The sequence below is a fragment of the Silene latifolia genome, chromosome 2 (genome assembly GCF_048544455.1).
Source record: "Silene latifolia isolate original U9 population chromosome 2, ASM4854445v1, whole genome shotgun sequence".
Lineage (NCBI taxonomy): Eukaryota > Viridiplantae > Streptophyta > Magnoliopsida > Caryophyllales > Caryophyllaceae > Silene > Silene latifolia.
The window spans coordinates 109,325,804-109,341,840 of record NC_133527.1 but is presented as its reverse complement, the minus strand read 5'-3'; the positions used below and the strand labels follow the sequence as shown (position 1 = coordinate 109,341,840).

Sequence of the window (16,037 nt, the reverse complement as noted above, 5' to 3'; positions counted from 1 at the left end):
ATTGGTTACTTTAAGACAGATTTAAATATAAACAAACTAGATAATCACCTTCTCCATGTGGATTCGACCCTGACTTACCGCTAGCTATTTTGTTAGTACTAAGCTAGGATTTATTTTGATTAAGGCAAACGACCGAAAAATAACCTTGTCAAATTTGGCGCCGTTGCCGGGGAGGCAACAATTGTTCTGTTTGTTTCTGTTTATTTTTGTCTTTTGTTTCAGGGAACTTCAGTTCCTTGAGACAGATTTATCTTTTCTTGTTGTTTTCGTGTATGCCCAGGTCTAACAGGTTAGAGATATTTCCGTTTGATCCCGAGCCAGAAAAGACTTTTCGCTACAGACGAAAATTTCAAAGAGAAGTAAGTCAAGTGGAAGACTTGAGTACACTTGACTACGAGCGGTATACTTTCGCAGTAGACTCGTCCTTAGAAGAGGACACACTTATTTCTGCAGCTGTGACTTCTACAACACCAAAGATGCCTACATTAGCAAGTCACTCCGAACCCACAGTTGATTCTGTTCCTAAGGCTTCAAGCTCCCTACCGCTGATAAGGGAACTTTTGAGATCAAGCCTTCTTACATAAGTTTGATATAGAGGAATTTATTTGGAGGAAAAGCAGGAGAGGACCCTGCAAAGCATATGGCGAAATTTATTACTTATTGCTGTTCTATTCCTTTGACAGCTGGGGTGTCTCAAGATCAGGTCAAGCAAACTTTATTCCCTTTCTCCTTGAGAGATGATGCAGCTGAGTGGTTAAGGGACTTAGACATGGAAACCGACGCAATTACCAACTGGACTTCTCTAGCTCTTGCATTCTACAAGAGGTATTTTCCACCATAGAAAACTAATGCATTTAGAAGTCAGATTACAAGTTTTACACAGGGTCCTATTGAGGATTTCAATGAAGCTTGGATCCGTTTCAAAAGACTAGTTCACTCCGTCCCTCACCATGGTTTTGAGATTTGGTTCCTTTGCAACCAGTTTTACAACGGTTGTATGATGATCATAGAGCTTTACTTGATTCTTCTGCTAATGGGAGATTCCAAGATAACACTAATGACAGTAATTCTTGGAAGTTGATTGATCAGATAGCTACTCACACAGCTGAGTATGGTAACCCCAGAGGAAGTAAGAGAGGAAGTGGCTCAGATAGTGCGGTTGCAGCACAGTTGGAGACTATATTGGCTCAAATAGCTGAATTGAAGACTACTCAGTCTTTGGGTAAGCAAGAGATGGTTCATATGGTTCAACAAGAAGTGTCCTGCGAGAGATGTGGTATAGATGGCCACACTACGGCCAAGTGTATGAGTACTATTGAGCAAGTTCATGCCTTTCAGTGTTTCAAGCAAGGTACTCCATATTCTAACTTCTTCCCTGAAAGGAGTCCTAATGCTTATGGTCAAGCTCCTCAACAAAATCCATATATTATTCCTCCAAACCGTGGTAATCAACCACAAGGAGGTTATCAAAGGCCAAATCAAGGAGGTTTTCAACAATTTCAACCTCCTCCTCAAGTTCCAATTAATGAGGTGTTGGAGTTAAAAGCTCTATTGCAACAAACTTTGATGATGCAATAAAAGCAAACGACTTAAATCTCCGAACTTATGGCTCATAACAAGATGTTAGATACTCAAGTTGCTCAAATAACGGCTCAAATTCCTTCAAAATAGTCCGGCCTTCCTCCTCAAAGTAATCAAGCACATGAGCACATTAATTCTATTTCTTTGAGGAGCGGTACTTCTTATAATGGTCCGGACATGCCCACTAATGAAGATGAGGTTCCCTACATGTATTCTAAAGGATTTGGGAATTTGGAGCTAAGTGATGACGAGAAAGAAAATTGTGAAGATCAAACACGGGTTGAGAGGAAAGACGAAAAAGCCAGGAAAAGCCATGTTCCTCGATCGAGTAGACACGGGCTCGATCGAGGATCTTCCTTACTCGATCGAGTGCACACCGGGCTCAATCGAGGCACCTCTTCTGACAGTGTTTCAACTACAGCAATGGATAAAAATAGGTTCCTCGATCGAGTAACTACTGGGCTCGATCGAGGCACCTCTGTAACTGATGTTGATGTTTCTAAACGTACTCCTAATGCAAAAGAAGCCGAGTCAATTAAAATTCAACTACCTTTTCCCCAAAGATTGCAGAAAACCAAACTTAAACAACAGTTTGGAAGGTTCATGGAGGTAGTAGAGAATCTTCAAGTGACAGTGCCATTTAATGAATTGGTAGCTCAAGTGCCGGCTTATGCTAAGTTCTTAAAGGAAATTTTGTCAAAGAAGCGGTCTTTTGATGAAGTGGAGACTGTCGCGTTCACTCATGAATGTTACGCCGCGTTACAAGCCAATTCTCCACCTAAGCTTAAGGATCCAGGGAGTTTTTCTATTCCTTGTACTATAGGCCCTTTAAATATTGACAATGCTTTATGTGATTTAGGAGCGAGCGTTAGTGTCATGCCTTATAAAATTTGCAAGCAATTAAACATGACTAAGCTTAAATGTACTAATATGACTATCCAATTAGCTGACATGTCTGTTAAGCACCCCATGGGTATCTTAGAAGATGTGCCAGTTAAGATACGGAAGTTTTTCATTCCAGTCGATTTTGTAGTGATAGATATAGCTGAGGATTCTCGTGTTCCTATTATTCTAGGACGACCATTCTTACATACTAAAGGAGTGGTTATAGATGTTAGACATGGGAGTCTTACATTTAATATTGGAGAAGATACTATCACTTTTGGTCTTGATAAAGCATCACGCCCTCATGATTTAAAAGCTTCTTGTCATATGATTAATGCTCTTGATCCTACTTTTGATGATTGTCTTGCTTGGTGTTTTGACAGGAATTCACCTGACGCCCTTACTGCTGCGTCATATCCATGGAGCAAGGAAGTGGATGAGATAGAGAAGCTTATTTATGGAGATGATCCTCCTCCTGAGATGATTTACAGCTGTGATGAAAATGTTGACATAGAAGCTGAATTGGATGCTTTGGAAGCTGAAATTTTCAGAGAAGAGCCAGTTAGAGTTTTTGATGAAGCTTCTATGAGAGATGGAGTGCCTTATCTCCTTACTCAAGAGGATGACCTGAAAAATGATGAACATTGCTCATATTTTATATTAGACTTTGAGTTTGATGAGCCAGGACATTTTTCATTGTTTTTATTCTTTGCTTGGACTATATATTGGTGCTACTTATGTTTGTGTGTAGCACATGCGCTACTTTTTGATTTACTATTACGAGCTTTAACTTGTATTGATTATGATTTGTGTGCGCATTTGTTTTAATGCAGGAAGTTGCTCGGCCAGATGGTTCCTCAATCGAGTAAGACGAGGCTCGATCGAGTAACCACGTTTTTGGGTTTATTTCGTATCTAACTTGATGTGGAATTGCACGGTTGATTATTTTCCCCTGTTTTGCAGCTGGTTTGGGGGAATCATAAGCTCTTACCCGGTATTCTCTTCTCTTGTACCTTCTTTAATTGTATTATATATTTCTTTTCCATTGCTCTTTTTAGTTGTGTCCTCTAGGTTGTTGGATTTGTGTGATTGCTATGCTGTAGGCGTCACAATGAGGACACTGTGACATTTCGGTTTGGGGGAGGAGTTTAATTATGTTGTGTGATTTACTTATTGTTGTGTGTATTTATATAAAAAATCCATAAAAACTAAAAAATTTCAAAACACAAAAACACGTTTTTACTTTGTTTTAAGTCGAGTCTTGGTGAATTAAATAACAATGATGTTAAAATGCATTGTTTTTGCATTTGAATCCCAAATAGTTGTTCATGTACATTGTTTTGACTCGTTAGCCATGGAAGCAAAGCTCATAATTCAAGTCTTAGCCATATTGACATGCCTTATATTGATTGAGTTTGACAAAATTATGTTGGTAAACTACTTAAATTCTGAGGTCTATAGAGCTTCCTAGGCCAGGAACATCAATAAATTGGTCTCATTTGTTAATTAGGCTTGAGTGTGGTTTCTCCTTGTGGAATATGTAATATCAAACTGCATAAGTGTGACATTGATTTCTTGATACTTTTATTGCTTTCATTTGACTAAGTACATGTGGATAGGCGGTTCTTACCTTTCAAATAAGCCTTACAATTGCCTTTTTGTTAGCCCGTTTGAACCCTTGTAGCCAATCTTAAATTACATATTATGAGCTACAATCCAAGAATTTGCCTACCTTTTCGGGACAGTCGCAGTTGCTTGTTTATCATGTTTAATTTGCTATTATGGTTGGGATGGGACTTATTGTTGTCATGTGGGTATAGCAAAATACTTTTAGCGATTGTGTTGTATCCTTGTGTTGGAAAAAGAAAAATATGAAGCAAAAGAAAGAAAGAAAAAAAAAGAAATAGAAAAAGAGAAAAGAAAAGAAAAGAGATTGCTTCATTTGGTTTTGTCAAGGATCAAAAGGATGATTGTTAGAGTCTAATGCATAATTGGAGAGTAACTTATTAGCTCTCATATGTTGTAAAGTTGAGATCATTTATCTAAGTTGGGTTCATTTGTTATTTTAAGATTTGGTTTTGGTTTTAGTTAGCGCTACGACTACCGTCTTAGCTCCACATATCCATAATGTGCTTTGGCACAAACCATTTCTATCCCTTTAACCCATTTATCACCTTTATTGTCCTTGATACATGTACTTTTGTCTACCTTGTGACTGCATATTAGTTGGGGAAATCTCTATCACATTAGATTGCATGCATGTTTCATAAGTTAAGTGAGTGTTTCTACTTCTTTCTATCTTCACATATAACTCACCCTATATACTTATGAGTGCATGAGTGACATCCGTGAGAATCCGACTAATTTGTCTTGCAAGATCAAAAGATATTTGGCATTTGTCTATAGTATGGTGACTTGAGACTTGAGCTATGTTTTCTATTTCCCGTACCTTTGAATTTTTTTTATTGGTACACTTTAGTCATTGCTTTGTTACAAGATATGGATAGCTTGGGATTTGTATGTGCATCAACATTAGCTCTAAGTTGTTTATTTGCCATTTGTGTGATTGCCTTTTTTATTGTGTGTTGCTTTGCTTGAGGACAAGCAAAAAGATGGTTTAGGGGAGTTTGATGAGTCATAATTATATACATATTTATGCCTCTCCTTAATTGCTTTTGATACAATTTTCGTGCTAATTTATAGCATTTACATGCCTTTTAAGTTAGAATGTCGATACTTCCGCCTTTTGATGTTTGATGCAGGAATAATGCATTTGAGGAGCAAAGGAATTAAATGATCATCGCGGAGTGGGCATGAAGGGGTACATGAAGCATGACACGAGAATCCATAAGAATGAAGGAAGAGAAGTTAAGAAGAAAACACGAAGAAAAGAGCTTCTTATTACAAGTGCCTAGTTTAAAGAGCCATATCTCGAGTTTTACAACTTATTTTCAAGTTATTCCAATTGGAGGTGAAATCTTATCTTCTTATCTTTCCAACGCCGCAAAAATCGCTTGTTTCTGACAAGTAACGAAGAAATAGCGGCCGTTTAAAGTTCAGTGCGCGAAGCAGGAAATTGGTGCCTCGATCGAGGAACTTCATGCTCGATCGAGTAAACCTTGGGCTCGATCGAGGAACCTCCATAAAAACTAAATTTCACAATGTCGAGAGTTGAGGTATCTGGGAATTGGTGCCTCGATCGAGTGCACCTAGGCTCGATCGAGGAACCACTTGTTTTCATAATATTCCGCAAATTTCCTTAAGTTGGTTATGACTACTATAAATACCAAAACTCGTACTCTAGGTTATTTTGTGCTTTATTTTCGGTAGGTTTAGTATAGCTACTTTATAAAACTCTCTCAAATATTTAGTTTAGTTTAATTATTGTTCGGATCTATTGCCTTTAATTACGGTATTGTTATAATCTTTCTTCAATTACTATTTTAATTACTTGTTCATCTTTTATGTTCTTAATTATGGTTTCTTATATCGTTATTGTTGTTATTGTTATTAGTATGAGTAGCTAAGCCTTTAATCTAGGGTGAAAGGGGATCTAGGTTGTTAGAAAAGGGATTATTATGAATTGATTGTTAAATTGCTCTTAATTGTTGTTTGATTATCGTATTACTTCTAATTAGTTAATTACTGATCAGAATTGATTAATTAGTCTTGCATAAACTAGGATTATCACCGACCGGGTTAAGACTAGTATAGGCCACGATAATTGAATAGAGATAATTTAATGATAGCGATCGCATGTTAAATTAGATCGAAAAGAAATATTGAATCGACTGATCATATGACTTTCAACAATATAAATTGCTCAATCAATGAATTAAATCCTACCCTTTGATGACGACCTAGTGAACCCAAATCCCTAGACTCTTTAATATTATTGTTATTTGTCCTTATTTATTTGCAATTAGTTGATTAGCATACAAACAATCAAAGCCCCACAATTGGTTAGTTAAAGACAGATTTAAATATAAACAAACTCGATAATCACCGCCTCCCTGTGGATTCGACCCTGACTTACCGCTAGCTATTTTGTTTGTACTAAGCTAGGATTTATTTTGATTAAGGCAAATGACTGAAAAATAACCTTGTCAATTCACCAGATTTGTATAAGTATGGGATGTATCGGTTTCCCCGTGCCCATATTTGTATAAAGATGGATCTTGGAATCATTTATTATAGTTGGGTAGAGGTCACTATATAAATGTTAAACTTGTTTAAAATATTTACAAGTTTTAAGACGATAAATGTTTATAATTCCTTCATTTTCTATTTTGTAGTCAATTTGATTAGTTTGCAATGTCAACTCCAATTTCATCCGCATCAACTAGTGCAAATGCTCTACCACTCCCCAATGCTTCTTGGCTCCGGTCCTTTATGGATCGATGTAAACTTGAAAAGAATGGTTCTAACTTCGCCGATTGGGATGCGCAACTCCTTTTGGCCGCGGAAGGTGACGATAAGCTTCGTTACCTTACCGAAGCCGCTCCCACCACACCGACTACTAGGTCAACCGCCGCCGTATGGGAAGCCTATGAGGCCTACCTAAAAGAGTTAGCCGCTATCAAGAACGTCTTGATTTTCTCTATGGAGCCCGATCTCCAAAGGAATGCTACTAAGATGAGCACGGCCTATGAGATCTACACCAAGCTTGTGACCATGTTTTCGCAAGCTCCTAGGGTAATCCAATATGAGGCGGCCTCCGTATTTTTCAAAATCAACATCAAAGAGGGCCAAAAGGTTAGCCCTCATGTGCTTAAATTAATTGAGCTTGTTGAGACTCTTAAGATCCAAGGGGTTGACATTCCCGAACAACTCGTTATAGACCGAGTTTTACATTCCTTGAACAAAGTCAAAGCATATGTGTAGTTTAGGGTAAACTACAATATGCAAAATATGAGACTTCTCTCCATGAACTGCACAAATTGCTTGTGTAAGCCGAGAGAGATATGGGTCTTAATGTTAGTTCTACCAAGGATCTGCGTGAAATTAACAACAAGAGCAAAGGGAATTTTAAGAGGAGTGTTAATAAGAGCAAGAAACCCACTTCCTTCAAAGGAAACGGAAAAGCAATTGAGAAAAACTCTTCTAAAAGGGGTGCTACTTGCGAAGACAAATGCCATTATTGTAATGGCATACGAATTGGAAGAGGAATTGCCCAAAGTATCTTGGAGATATCAAAGCTGGAAAGATTATTCCAGTAGGTAATAAATAAAATTCTCCCTATCATTTATGTTTTGAATGTCAATCTCAACTTTGGTATTTGGATACAAGTTTTGATTCTTACCCCTTTTTAACTTGGTTTTTAAGGGCATCCGAGTAAAGACAAAGGCAGAGACAAGCAACCCTAAGGAGGCTCTTCAAGGGAAGCTAGAGTAGTTGCCCATAGTAGAAGACCTATGGAAGCTTGGCCTTTATTTTGATAGTCTTCGTTTTATTGTTGTATTTTGAACTTGTTGTTTTAGAACTCTTTTAATTTCCTAGTTGGACCTGGAAATTAGTTTATTTCCTTTTGTTTTCAAGAACAAGAAGTTGTATTTGAATTTTAGTGGCTTGGTTTGCAACCCAAGTCACTCGGTTTATGGAAATTTTTCGTTCTAAAACTTGTCATTATACACCTTTCATATCAAAACATAAATTATGTTAACTTAAACTAATCATAAAAGAATTACAACGATGGGATCATTGTAATTTGTTCATAAGCCATGAATTTAATTCTCACTTATGCTTTTATGACTTAATATCACATCTTATTTGATATAAGAAAGAATGATTGTAAAGTCAAAAAGAGTTATTTGAACTCTAAAAGGGGAAATTTTATAAACCAATTGGCTACACCACTTATAACTATGACTTAAGACCACTTATAAGACTCCATACGAGCTATCGGAGGGCTTAAAACTTTAAGATTGTATATGACATGGATATGAGTCAAATCCTTTACCTTATAAGGATTAGTCTACTTTGAAGCTAGATTATAATGTCTTTACAAAAGAGTCATCTATTAAGGTTATAATATACGATATCTTCTTCCATCACAATCATAAGTCTGCAATTGTTTGTTGCCTATAAGGCTATCTTTCGAGAAAAATAGATGTATTTTTCAAAAGATAAAGTGGGAGAAGATAAGCATCAAACATACAACTAGTTGGGAACTAGTGAGGAGATCAAAAGAAAGCGTTCTTAAGTGAAACTAATGACATATGAGGAGACCAAAAGAAAGATTTCTTAGGTAAATCTTCAGACTAGTGAGGAGATCAAAAGAAAATTTTCTTTAGATAATAAGATTATGAAGTGGTTGTCTCAAGTAAATTCAATTCTATTTTACATCAGAGCCGTATGAATCAAAGAAAAATTTGTGCAAAAGAGTAAATTTATTTTAATGTTGCATAGACAGACATAAGATATGTCTATAAAGCTAAGTTAACATGTAACTATGCTAAGATTCATGTAATCATTGCTACACCTAATAGTGTGTATAATCAAGTTAGATGTCAAAACCAATTTCTAAATAGGTATTTCGAAAGGGGTGTGTGTGTGTGTGTGTGTGACATAAGCACAAGGTTTTAATTAACACTTAAGACTGCAATGATCTTTTCAATCATAGGATGAGAAAATGATTTCACTCGAGTTGTCGAGAGACCATGTGTATGCATGAATTTGAGTGGGAGTCAAAATTGCCATGACATGAAATTCAGTGGGAGAGATTGTCTTCCATATTGATGTCATATCATTCATTGAGGATGACATGGTAACACTACCATCTATAAGGGAGTGTTTTAGTCTTCAATTCTCAATGAAAAATGACATATTGCATTCCAAAATACCAAATCTATTATGACATAGGGAATTTTAGATTGGCACTAAGATAAGTATCCTATATTGATAAGATTCTTTATCTATTTAACATCAACAAGGTTGAGTAGGTTATTCATATTGATGAAAGTGGAATTACTATGATAGAGTCTTAATCATTCACTGAACCTAAATAAGTTGTTGATCACATGAAATCGATTGCTAATGTTTCCGCCATTAGAACGATCATGTATGCCATAATATGCACATGCCGTGATGAATCATATGCTTAGAGCATAATAAATCAATAACAAGTAAATTCGAATGAAGGCCTTTTGAAAGCCTTAAAGAACATCCTTTAAGATTCTTGAGGAGAATTGAGGATTCGTTCTTATGTTTGGATGATATACTAAGTTGTGTGTTGAAGGGTTACACAAACTCAAATTTCCAAACCTTTAAGGATTTATCGAAATCCTAGGCTGATTTTATTGACTTAGGAGTAAGAGACTAGAGAAATGTTTTAGTTTCAACCATTGCAAATTCTACAAACAGAATCTAAGTAAATTGTGATAAGATGGTCAACGTAGGGAATGAGAGTAGATCCCTCTACCAAAGACTTTATCACAAGTTATATGATAATAGTGGGAGCATCTTCCAAGTATAACAGCCCAAGTCTGGTAAGAAGATTAGACATCTACTTAGATAAATTCATATCATTAGAAATAACATTGAATAAGAGAAAATAACAATTCATAAAGTTGGAACATATGGATACATGGTATATCCACTTACCAAGCTTTTATTGCAATTTAACTAGTGTAAAATGTACACTATATATTATAAGATATGAAGTAGCAATAAGGTATTGAATATTCATATATGATAATCGCATTTATCGTTTGAGTTTCTTTAAACTCATCCATTACTTTGTTATATCCAAATGGGTTGTTGAGACAATATTGAACCCCATTGAAGTGAAGTGGATTGACATAGTATGCGCTCCAGGTTACTTATAGGAGGTGACGTCTCGTAGTGACTAGAGTGTGATGCGATTGATGGCAAGTTCAAGTGCCATAGGGTCATATGGGATGACTAGTCGATCACATAGACAAACTGTATGGGACACTCTGTCGGGCAGTGACCGCTTATAGAGTTCTGGAAATTCATAAAGCCTGGTCGTGGTAAGAGCTACTATAGTATTCTTATGAGTCGATTCGTTTGACTAGAGACTATTCGCCCAAGTTGGCACAAGTTTCTGATTGGCTTTGATTTATACTCTACGACTGTCGTAACTGAAATCAAATGAGTGTATTTTGGGTTATGATGAACTGTGGCTATACGAAGGGAATAGTGCGATAGGAATTGTCCACCCCCTTGTCAGGGTTGTTTGAAATCTCAGGGCCACTCGAGGAGTAGTGAACTGAAAATGCGTGGCCATGCTCGGAAGGTATCTTCGGTAGATAATTCTAATCAGACAGTTACTCTCCAGATCGAGGAAACCACTCAAGATATGATCAAATGCAAGTACGACCTGCAAGACACCTTGCATTGAGTGGGAGATAGTAATAGGACAAGAGAATTGGTGACGCACACTTGTCTCGGACAAGTGGGAGATTGTTGGAGTATGTGTCCTCAACAATAGTGCGATCACATGTTTAAATCTCAAATTAAGAATACGTAAGGGATGATTCAATTATAAGTCAACTGATCAACATTAATCAGTAATGATTGGCTAACTAGAGTTTGACATTACTGTCATTTGACGGTGGTGGTCAGTTGATCTCTTAAGGTCACGCCTATAGGACAATTCCCTTAATAGATAAGTTGATTAATTGTATGTCGATACAAGTTAATTAATTCCTTAAAATTGAACAATTCACTTGTGAGTGAGAATTTTTATATCTTATTGTAATTTGATTAAATAAGATTTATTTTAGTAATTAAAAGATTTTATTACTAAAATTTATTAGTGTTTATAAAACAATTAAGATAAGAATGAATGGTTAAATATAATTACAAAATGTTGTGAATTATATTATCATGTCCCATTTTATACTATGTAATTGTGAATTACTAGACAATTTATTATATGTAATTTAATTAATTTGTATAATGATATTTAATATATTAAATATCCATTAGAATTATTAAATGACATGCTACATACTACAAGTGACACATTGTGTGACAAATGACAAATTGACAAAATAAGATGGAAGTCCATTTTATACATAATGACCGAAATATTGGAGGGATTATAGGTTAGAGGGTGTTTTATTTAATTGATTTATAAAACACAGTCATAACCTATTTTGGAGTAGCCTTACACCTACAATTCTTGTGAAGAACAAAAGAAAAAGGAAGAAGGCCATGCATTGGCCTTCCTTCTCCCCACCACCGGCTCCCTCTTTTCTCATATAGGGAAATTGTTCTCTATATTAATCCTCCAACACAATTTCATATCATTCTCATCTTCTTCTCCCACTTCTCTCTAAAAATAAGTTTTTAGAATATATTAAATTTGTTCATCCATATTCTAATATTACTACATATTATTACTAGTGTAGTAATACAAATTTATTAGAATTATTAAGGGCTTCTCATATACAAATCTAGTTAATTAGTATATAAGATTTAAGGGTCTTGTTTTGGGTGCAACAAGAGGAGGGTCTCAATACTTGGGATTTTGGAGGATGTGCCATAATACTTAAGCTCAAGAACAAATAAGGAAGGTGTCCTTATTTGTGCCCTTTTTTTCGAACCAAAAACAATGTAAGAACCATTGTTTTCTTATTTTATTTCTTATTTAGTTATGCATGCACTAGATCTTTAGAACTCATATTAAAATGTTAATTAGTTCATCATTAGAAAAGTCTAATAATAGGTATATGAACCTTACAATTACAACACATTTCACATAGCGTTCGCCCATACTTACAACCACCCTCGTAGTGACCGACCAAGACAACATGATCTAGATTTGTAATAAGGGCGCCTACTAAACCTAAGTTGACCTCCTATGGTACTTATGTCGGGTTCATTTTATTAGACACTCCTAGGTTCATTTTGGGTTATTGGTTTAGGTTCCAAAATCGTCGCTCTGATACCATTGTGTAACACTCCCTTCTTACCCGGCCAAGGTAATCGGAAGATGTCACCATCTTGGTTTCCCGAAGCAGTGAATCGGAATTACAATTAAGTAACATTTTATGTAAATAACATATTTATTAAATTACATAAGAGAGAAATAAATAATACAAGTCTCAAGATACTACAACCATTCTAATGAATTCTATATCGACTAGCATGTGATGACCGGAGTAAACTCCGATGCTCGTGGCACGACATGTCCCGTTCATCACTAAAACAAAACATGTACTCAAACTGCTCCTCATATGATCTCAAATGAAAGCAAGTGACAATTACACACAACCAACACATATCAGTTTCAATAATCTAAATACTCAATGTTGGACCATATAGTTATATGTTCATGTTTTGATAATGACAAGTGTGCTTCATGATATATATACTCCGTATATATATATATATATATATATATATATATATATATATATATATATATATATATATATATATATATATATATATACTTGTTGCTTGTAATCGTTTGTTTAGTCATGCTAGATTAAGCATAGGTTACAACCTTGAAAAGCAAAGTTATAGTTGCTTTAGCTATAACTTTGGAGATTTGTGATTTAATTGAGCTCATGATCAAGTACAAACTCAAGTGATGAATGAAGCTCAAAGATAAGCTCGTGATGAAGAGCTTATGATCAAGATAAAGTGATGAATCCTAAATTGAATGTAATACTCCGTATTTATGAGTCTCAGGGTACTCTATCGAGTAGGCCTTACTCTGTCGAGTAAGGGTGAGTTGCGTTTTAAAATAGTTTCTGACCTGTTGGGTACTCGATCGAGTACCGTTGATACTCGATCGAGTAAGGGGGCACTCGATCGAGTACCTTAGATACTCGATCGAGTAGCCGGTTTACGGGGAGTTTTTCTCGGGTTTTGTTAATTATGCGATTAAGATATATAACCTTTTCCGTCATCATCCTAAACACTTTTGCAAAACCTAATTTATTGTCAAAGAGAGAAAGCAAGTACGTTGATCATCTTAATCGCATTGTTAGCAAATCCCGGAGTTTGGAAGGTCAGTTTTCATCGTTTGTTATACCGTTGAGATCCTTGCGTCAAGGGTAAGATCTATGTACCCTTTTTGTTGTCTTTCCTTTAAGTTGGTTAAACCCTAATCTAGGGATTTGGAGGTTTTTGAGTAGTTTGTGATTTGGTAGCATTTGTATGTTGTATGATAGGAGGAGGTTTCGTAGAAGAAGCTTTTGATACAAAACAGAGAGACCGTCTGATAGTTGTGCTTTCCAGGTAGGATTTCCTACTCAGTATTAGTCATATAATGGGATGATTGTTGATGTGTTGTTGTTGATTGAATAATATAGTAATTGCATTGTGACGGTTTGTTGATTGTGATTGTTTGTCTCTGGTTCTTGAGGCGTGTCCTCGGCTGAGTGGGGTCACTTGCGGGAGTGGCTTCACGCCCTAGTTTCTCCTTCTGTGGAACCTGCCACAGAAGGGATGTGCACATTAATGGACAGGGTTATCGCTCATTATGAGGAGCGAGGATTTGGTGGGTACGGTTGCGGTCCCCCACTAGCAGGGTTGGTCTAGTAGACAGTCGGTGATTGAGATTATTGGGATTGGTGTGGTTGTGTGTGTGTGACGGTTAAGCTGTCTGTTTATCTTATTGTTGATATATTGAGTTGTGTGGTTAGTACTGACCCCGGTTTTTATTTTGTAAACCTGCGGTGATCCATTCGGGGATGGTGAGCAGTAATTGAGCAGGTTTGAGTTGAGTACTGGGATAGCTAGGATGTGCCACCGTCTGACGATAGAAGTCTTCCGCTGTAGTCTTTTAGTTTTATGACATTTCAAAGTATTTGATAGACGAGTTGGTTTTAAGAACTTGTACCCGTATTTTGGGATTTGGTTTCAGTTGTACTTTTCACTAAAGTTATATCATTTAAGTTGTTTCGTTATTGTCTTATGAATATCATGCCTCGGGTAACCGAGATGGTAATATCTTCTTACCTGAGTTGTCCTGGTAAGGCACTTGGAGTATGGGGGTGTTACAAATGGTATCAGAGAGGCGATCCTGAAACCTGTAACTAATGAACCTAATGAACATAGAGAGTCAATTAAAATCAACCCGGGGTAAAGGTTGTAGGAGCTAATGCAAAGGCTTGGGAGACGTCCTAAAGTCGCGAACTCGCCCTACAATTTTGAACCGGTCACCATGGGATATGATTCGGGATCGCTATGTGTTTATCTTGTGAATTGTGTACCTATATGGTGATGTGTGGCATGAATCAGTGGATGTATGTATGTGGAGAATGGGGAATGTGTAGAAAAGATGGTGATAATGTGATTTCGTAAGTTATTGATTGAAAGCATGATAGTTGGTTTACAATGTTGTTTTGAATCGTAGGAAAAGTATATGAGAATGATGAATGATGTGGTAGAAAAAGGAAGTAGTTCATATGTGATGATATGTGATGAGTAATGATGTTGCAGGATGGGTGATTCATAATGTGACATAATAATAACATGTGAATAGAATGTTGTGTTGTATACGTATATCTTGTTTGCATAGAGTTGTATGATAAGTTTATGTACTTGTCCACGATTGTTCATGTGTATATGTTGTAAGAAGTGTGTAGCTGTAATGGATGAATTGGGTGGAAGAGATTAAGTAAGTAATTGCATAAGAATATGAAATTCATGTGTGGAGCATGTTTATGTGGGTAATGGATTGTATAATGTTGCAATGTTAGTAACATGTGAATAGAGGGTTTTATGTCGTATATTATCTTATTGTGTACGTAAAGTTATAAAATAAAAGCATGTGGGTAAATCGTGTTTGACGAGTTAAATAATCTATGTGTATGATGAATGTTGTTGCCTGGCTTTTGAAAATAGTAACATATGATTAGAAATACTGCTGCTATGAGTTTTGGATTGGTTTTGTTTGCTTGGTTGTTGTTTAAGTTGTTTGGAAGTAAAAATCAAATAGTTATGTCGTCTGATTACAGCGAAGTTGTCTTTAAACTATTATAACTTGAGATGCATAAATGATTTTAATGTGATTCCAATTGGAGGTGATAGCTTGTTCTTTTACGATTCTAACGATAGGTCACACGCCCAAAACGACCAAGAAATGAGTGAGTTATGACTGTTTTACGAAAACTGGACAGTGCTGAGAATTGGGGTACTCGATCGAGTATCCTTGGTACTCGATCGAGTAAGGGGCACCCGATCGAGTACGTTAGTTACTCGATCGAGTAGCCCTGGTGATTTTTTTTACGTGCTTCTGATCTTCACCTACTCGATCGAGTAAGTCACTTACTCGATCGAGTGGCCTGTACTCGATCTAGTGACCCCTGTTTTGGGTCATATGCTTATCTTTTGACATTCGTTACATATTATGTTTAATTTAAAGGCATTAATTTGCTTCTTTATGCACCGTTTTACATGTATGTTGATCCTGATGCGTAAGTTACCCAATCTTATGATGTAAAGAGTGGCACCTATGATGAGTATGAGTTCGGTGGGGAGGACATGATTTATATGTGTTGTGATCGGTAGAGGAAAAAGAAAAGGAAGATTGGTAAGGCTTAATTGAGGCATAGGGCATGTTGTGTGAGACGAGATGAGTGACATGA

At 36.3% G+C, this 16,037-nt stretch overlaps 1 non-coding gene across 1 annotated transcript; it reads right to left on the bottom strand.

Moving 5' to 3' along the window:
• Window positions 1-850: 850 nt before the first annotated feature.
• On the bottom strand, window positions 851-957 carry LOC141644962 (small nucleolar RNA R71). The gene has a single exon (XR_012544561.1). It is a non-coding gene; the product is annotated as a small nucleolar RNA R71 (small nucleolar RNA).
• Between the last annotated feature and the right edge of the window lie 15,080 nt (window positions 958-16,037).